Source organism: Eutrigla gurnardus (assembly GCF_963514095.1).
Source record: "Eutrigla gurnardus genome assembly, chromosome: 21".
Taxonomy (NCBI): domain Eukaryota; kingdom Metazoa; phylum Chordata; class Actinopteri; order Perciformes; family Triglidae; genus Eutrigla; species Eutrigla gurnardus.
In genome coordinates this window covers 8,953,840-8,961,746 of record NC_139932.1, presented here as the reverse complement: position 1 = coordinate 8,961,746, position 7,907 = coordinate 8,953,840, and positions in this window count along the sequence as shown.

Sequence of the window (7,907 nt, the reverse complement as noted above, 5' to 3'; positions counted from 1 at the left end):
TTCACAGTGCTGCTGCGGCTCGATGCTCCGATGGTCAAGTTGATCCTTGGCCACCGCTTCCCAGGCCCGAGGCCTCGTCCCCGGGGAACCGAAGCTGAAGTTCCGGCTCTGTCGCTCTGCATCCTTAGCACTGTCCATAATGGGAAACCATCCCCTTGTAATGACCTACATATACCGTATGCACGCAGTAAGACATCACATTACGCAGCAGATTATTTGCAAACTTGTTTTAGCCAGCATGGATGGTTGCATTGGAGGGATTGCCCAGAGTATTTATCTTATATAAAGTGCTGTAGGGATGACGATGGGATTTTTTGAACGAAGTTTGGATTATTGCTGAAAATAAGCTCAGTGGCAAACAAACATTTATGATTAGGCATTTTGTTCGGCATGTCGATCTTCACAAATGAACACCACTTAAGACTTTAGAAGTGTGAAATAGTACATGGAGTACACCACAGTCGCATGAGCGAGAATATACAATGAGGCTGTAAAGGCAGAGTAGTCGGCGTGATGACATTCTGGAGACTCATTTAGCCACTTGTTAGTCAATCAATCATTCAGTCTGCATCTGTTAGCGGCACAGAGTTAGAGAAGGTCGTGGGCTAATCTTTTCAACGATCAAATCAAATTCCTCCTGACGCTTTGCCACAACTGCCTTTCCTGTTTCACTCAGAAATACGTCACAGTACAGAAGCTTGAAATGCCATCTCAGCACAACTTTAACGTCAGCATTTTAGCATTGCCGTTGTGAGCATGTTAGCATGAGGACAGTAGCATTCCACATGGCTGTGCCGGCATCAGAACTGCTAGCATGGTTGTCGGTTTAGCCTTGTTTGAAACAAGTTTGTCTTATCCCGGTATATTTTTCTGAACTGTTCTAGCTGTTCTCTTATTTACCTTTACCCACTTAGTCATTATATCCATATTCCTAATGATTATTGATCAAAAATATCATTGTGTCAATGTTTTGTGAAAACAGCAATGGTCAACCCTTCACAATCCCTGCGATATCAATATGAAGGTATTTGGTCAGAAGTATCGTGATATTTGATTTTCTCCATATCGTTTAGCCCTATCCCTTTGTTTCCGAAAGTTATGTAATCATTGATAACAGGAAGTAGTGAGGCATATGTTATGGTTAGAGTCATGGCCAGAGCTCAAGCCCTTGGTCAGGATTCCCACTGTCACTGAGGAAATGAAAGCACAGGGAGGCTCTCTTTATGGTTAGCCCATGAAGACATAAATACCCTGGGAGAAGCAAGATTTTCAATCGGACGGCAGAAAAACTGATGACTGGGCAAAGAATGAATTGCACAAGATGAAATAGTCTTATACAATGATCTCCAAGAGCTGCCACAAAGCCAACAAGACACACAATGCAGCGTTGGATTCATTCTCCTGACCTGGTTAAAAAAAAAAAAAAGCAAACATTGTCGAGGAATGTGTGAAATGTGCAGCGTGGGAGGAGAGGTTTGACACATGTGGCTGGTTGCGAGACATGAAAAGTTGCCAGGACTTTCAAGGTGCGGCTCCTCTCTCCACCCTGTGCAGTCCCGGCTGTCAAGACTGATGTGTGTTCTCAGACATGAAGGGGACTGACGACCTATATGTTTGCATTCTGTAGGGTTTTCTGAGTTCAGACTGGGTCTAATGCAAGTACAGTGATGTATTTAGGAGTACTTAAGAGCACGCTCCACTGCAACATCATCTATATAGCCCTGGGAAGTCAAACTGCACTACCTATACATTACATGAAGTGGAGCCAGGACATTTTACCTGACCATGTAACTATTATGCCATGGAAATGGCAATGAGGGGAAATACGAGAATGTTAAACAAACTGCTGTTACTGCACTCTGGCTAGTTAAGGCTAGCTCGCCTTCAGCAAAGCTAATTTAGATAGCTTAAGAGTCAATATTATGATGTGCATTCATTCACATAAATAAAGCTAGATCTAATAAGAATGGAGAAGGAGAGTGACACCAGATCGCCCCGTGCCGAAAAATTAAGGCGGAAGTGAAAAAAACTGCAGTTCCCCAAATGGACACTAGTGGCTGGCAACAAAAGTGAGTCATCCCCAATATTAAAAAAATGTAACTTTACAGCAACGGCTTTTCGGGAACTTATGGGTGATGTCACAGAAACTAGATCTTTATTATGCCATCTATGGTTGACATTGTAGTGACTTGAAAGCACGTGGCGGTTCATGCAGATGCTGAAGTGCGCCTTCTGCGTCGGTATCGAGGGGCGCGGCAAAGTGATCGGTATTTGACACCTCATGAATGAGAACAGACTGCAAGAACATATTTTGGGTTTTTATGTTTGAGAAACTTTGATATACTTTGTTATCCCTGCGGCTTTTAGGGTGTCTAAACATAAAGAGTCACATCTAATGTTTTATAGGAATGATAAAGTCTGTGACCTTGATTCATGTCTAAAAACGCAAAGAATGAAGGTTTAAATACATGTTTCACAGTTCAAACGTCCAACATTTTTTCCCTGAACTTTACTGTGTTTGTGTGTGTGTGTGTGTGTGTGTGTGTGTGTGTGTGTGTGTGTGTGTGTGTGTGTGTATGTAGGTAAAATTTTACCTGACACTTCTGAGGTGAGCATGTAAGCTGAAGATCAGAGGTCAACCGGCCCAGTTCAAGTTGAACATCGCTGTGAAAGAAAGAATGAGGTAGGACTTTTTTTCAAGGCAGACAGAAAATGGAGTAAACCAAGAGGCTGGTGAGGAGCTAGAGTAGCAGCTGAGAGTTGCAGGCTATTGCGGTTCAACAGAGAGGAACAACAAAGGTATCAAAGGCCAACAACAGCTGGGTCTGCTTCCTCCAGAGAGCAGCGTTTGATGGATGAGAAACATGATATAGACTTTTTCCACTGTGCAGCTACACAACAGCCAACATGACATTTGATATTTCATGCACATGTCCAGCCCAGACTAACACAGAAGCATAAACCAAAAAAAAAAAAAAAAAAAAAGTGTCTTGTCATTCTTGTCCAAGTTGTGAAATGTGCTTCTTTCTCATCTAACAGATAAGAAGCTCAAACATATGACATTTAACTGGTTAAGAGAGTATGCACACGAGGGAGAAAGTGATAACACATTCCCTTATGCTATAATCATTTCCTCCCTCCGGCACAGTTTCTGCCTCGACAAATAGCTCACCAGCTGAGACGCAGAAAGGATGTACTGGGAAATGAGCACCGGCAGCAGAAAAATGAAAGATATGGGAACTTTTTCTTGTCAAGTTCATATTTAAAGTCAAGCCTTGACCAGCTCGTTGAGTTTGCACAGTTCGAGTTGATGCTTTCTGTCCAGAGATGACTTGTGATAGGAAGTGAAGTCATTATCATAACAAATGTTTTCACACCAACCAAACCAGAGTTGCTCTGTAGAGCTGTCAGGTTCATCTATAATACACATTGGAACTTTAGGATTGCTGCGGCTCAGTGGGGATAAGGTAGGTCGTCCTTTAACCATGAGGTTGGCAGTTCCGTCCCCAGCACCTACTGTGCATGTCAAAGTGTCCCAAGACAGTCACCCCGAGTTGCTACCGCTATAAGGATGGGTTAAAATGTGGATTCTTCATGGATAATCACACAATTCTGCAGTTCCCAATTAGTCTTAGTGCTTTAGCATCTTTCAGCTCATTGTTTTAGTTTTACCATATGAACTGTCACAATTTTGGTCCAGTCTCCTCCTCTGTTTGTGTCCCGTGCTAAACTAAAAACAAAATAGTCATCAAGTCCCGTGACTCTTTAGTCAGTCAAGTTGATGCCACTAAATCTATCTTCGGTGTTGCCAGATCAGCTCGCCAGTTTCCAGCCTAATCGCAACTGAAAACCCACTTCAATAAATAAAATGTCCAAATTACTTCTACCAGCCCAACACTGATTGTCCTAGCCCACTTAATCAAGAGCGGCCCAATCTGGAAACACTGCCTAACTTACTGTGAAGATATCTCTATGTAACATTATATTGACACACCATCAATAAAACTTGCTAAACGGACGCCAGTGGGGGTAAAGAGTGCCGTAGCACTGACGGAGCTGCGTTATCTGCTGCATTGGTGTGAGAACGTGTTGAACCTTAAGACCAGAAAAATATTCTCAAGAAAATCCATGAAACATGCAACAAATACTTGTATTGACTTCGTCATAGCAACGACACCTACGCTGAGTGATTTGAACCGCACAGCTTCACAGCTCAGTGCAGTAACCTGTCGGGGCGCAGTGAGTGAAAGCAAGACTCATTTCGGTGAGAACAGCTCTTTTTTGCACAGTCAGTCATTTTAGCCCACAGACGCTGAGTTGCATCTCGGCCGTGACAGGAACTCCGACGTTCTCACCACCTACAGGCTCAACGTGACCTTCTGTTCACAACTGGCACCCATTTATCTGTCACTGATGTAGGGAAACAACAATGAGCAACAGACAGGCGGACGGGCACGTGCCAACACGCCGAGCACTGCACCCTCTTTTGACAAAAACAGGAACGAATGTTTTCCCACACAGGCTTTAGACACCAAACGTGTTCTCACAACTGTTCTTTTAGATGATAACAGAGAGGTTTATGTAATTCTCCACGTATGCAATCAGAATTTCAGCACAACTTGTTGTTTTTTTTGTCGTTGTTGAACCACCACCCCATCGCAGGAAACATGGTGGCATGACTGAGCAGCCTCTATAAAAGATAAAGACTGTGTTTTTATTAGAACAGAGGTATCCAACATCTCTGCCCGGCCCATGCTGTGTGTGAGACTGGCCACAGGGTAGAACCGGGTCTCATTCACACATCCACTGCAACCAATTAGACTTTACACACCTTGCCACATCAAATAGTCGCTTTAAAAAACCTAATGGGATTGCATGTTATTGTCCTGCTGATGGGATTTTTTTTTGTCTACAAGACACACATCTGAACCTGCAGAGGTTTAATCTCATTTCCAGATGTTTCATCCTCCGGCAATTATTCACATGTGTTAGGAATTTCAGAATAATGCCTCGTGGAGCTTTACATCATCTTTCAACAGTAATGCATCCGCATTTGCGAGGCATGTGAATTTCTCCCGAGCTGAAATATTGCACACTGATTTCAATATTACAAACAATCACTGGCTCGTCTGCAGCCCAGAGGTGCAGCGGTTCAGTCTCACTGTAATGGAACTTTGTGTGGGCTGAAGGCTCATTCAGCGTTTTTTGGCTCTCGCAAAACTTCCACATGAAAAAGCACTTTTGCAGTGTCATATCTGGGAGAATAGGCGCAGTTATCCCGACGACTACAGCGGCGGATTGTTCAGCAGATCAAACAGGCAGGCCTGGGGTGCATTATATCAGATTTCATTTTGAGTTGAGGCCCTTCATTCATTTCTGACATTTACAGTTGGTTTGGTGCGCCCCTCTTCGAGGCCTCTTGGCTCCCAGTCTACACTGAGGCCCCACCAGCCACTCTGGAAAAACCCGGTGCATCTGACTTGCATTGCCTGGCTCCACTTGTGTGTTCTGTTTGGCCCGTGCCGCTGGAGGAGGAGAGCGGGCCAATTACCAGCTGCCGCTCTGAGACCAATATGATGTCATCCTCCCGCTCCGCCATAACAGGCTGCAGATGAGAGGGGCCGGGCCTCTCAGCAGCCTTATTCACTTAACGAAGAGCAGGAAAGCATAAAAAGAAAATGAAAATGGTATTGAATATCCCTCAACATTAAAATTTTTCTTCATCTAAACTCACGTACTGTCCATTAAAAGTAGCCCGTAATGCATCCCAGCCTGTAAGGAGCCCAACAGACTGGAGATAGCGGAGATAGTAGCTCGCAATTTATCTCAGGAGCACCTTGTTTGAATAACACGGATAACAGCCAACGAGAACACAGCGGTAATGCCATTGTACTTTAAGACCTGTACAGATGTGAAGCGGAAGTGAACATTTCAGACACAGAACCTCCTGTGTGTTATCAACGCGCCCAACCCAACCTCAGAGAAATCACCTGTCTGATATAGTCTGCAGTGCTCCTTTTCGATTGCAGCGACACTCCCTCATTCTTTGGAAAGCCACAGTCAGCCAACTGTGTCCTCACATATCAAAGAGAAGAGCGTTTAACAGGAACGCTGGCGGAAAAGACACTTAGATATACTGAGATACAGGCCAGCGCTCACATTCACTCAAAACACACGCTCACAAAAACTCTGGAGACTACTTAAGTGCTATCCCAGAAGGCCTTGCATTTTAGGAAGTCTTGAAGCCACATCAGAGAATCCAAAGGGGCCTGTGGGCTGCTACAGATCTCCTCTCATTTCCCGACATACTCCATCTCCAACACCCCACAACCACAGCTACGTATAGACTCCCCGAGATGATATATAGCATGAGCTGATAGCGGGCCGCGGCTCCGAGTATAAACAAATGGCAGCTTTAACTGTTTAGGTGTGCGCCACTCTTGATTTTATCTTCATGAGAAAAGGAATCAAGTCAAACGAAAAACCCTTGAGGAAAAAAAAAAAGGCTTTATCAGCAACTGTCCACGCTCATTCATGCGTAGAGATAGACGCTGTTTACAGGTAAAGAAAGCGGCAAGTTATGCATGAAATGTGCAATTGCAGGATTATTCACTATAACAATACACAGGAAGTGTTCCTGAATGGTGTGGTGAGCTGCGGTTGCACGTAGCTAGGGAAATACAAACCACCGGGAGTGTTCGTGTTGTGTATACATTCTGAAAAGTTTTCGTTCTGTGTGGGTTTTATGATGATAAGAGCAAAGGAAGAGTCCCCCCCATAATTCAATGTATGTATAAGAGGCTACAGCTATGCTAATGACTCTGTGAACGTTGCTTTGATGCTAACATCAGCATGCTAACACGCTCAATATGAATTCTAACATGTTGAGACTGATGGGATAGTTTTGCAAGCATTTTACAACGTCCAATTACAATTCATCCTGAGGGGAACATGACTGTCAACAAAATATGGTAATCAATGAAATAGTTGACCCATTAATCACCTGCAGTCTTTGAACATTAAATCTATAACAAATGAAAGAGTCTAAGCCACATTTCCCTCGTCTCACCTTTCTCTCCCCCCTAGCTGAAGATGCATTATCAGTTGTGGGAGAGTAAAAAAATACATTACATTTCACTCTAAATCTTCACAAGCCGAGGTTTTCAAATATGACTCAGGGGAGTTTGGGTGCAGCGCGGTCCGAGGCGCTGAAGGAATGGACTTCATACCTTTTATAAATGAAGTGAAAAAAAATGTACGATTAATGAGTGATAAGAGCAGCGGTCAATTATTTTCAACTGAGTGTGGAGGTTTATGGCCATGACCATTTAATCGCAGTGTGTCTGGCTGGGGACCTTTATGACGATGGTTCTCAAGCCAAGGGGTCAAAACGGGAACTCTCAAAGGGTTTACTAAAAAAGTCTAATGAGGTCTCCAGAGGATGATGTTGATTATCCCAAAATGTCAAACTTTTGCCTTAAGGGTCTGAAAGTCCAAATGTATGGGAACCACTGCTTTATTGCATGCCATCTCGCTATTGAATTACATGGAAATAATGCTTAAATAGATGCAGTGGTGGTTGTCAGGTTTGAGGGTATACAGACTGATATTCCACCCAGACAACCGTCCCCATTCCCCATCACGTCTGCAGATGGGTGACTTGACTATGTAAACATAATGAACATCCAGAGTCCTATCTTCCTCTTTCATGAGGGCTGACCCCTCTCTGTAAGGAGACCTCTACCTTGTCAATGTGTCTTTGGGACCACGCCATGGAGACTGTGTGAGCTATGCCCCGCATCGCATTCCTCTGCCATCCAACCTCTGTCCAGCCTGGACTTTCCCACAGAACCTTAAACCCTGTGAATGAGAGTAGGCCTTTGTTTCAGGCATTTTTCATCCTGATC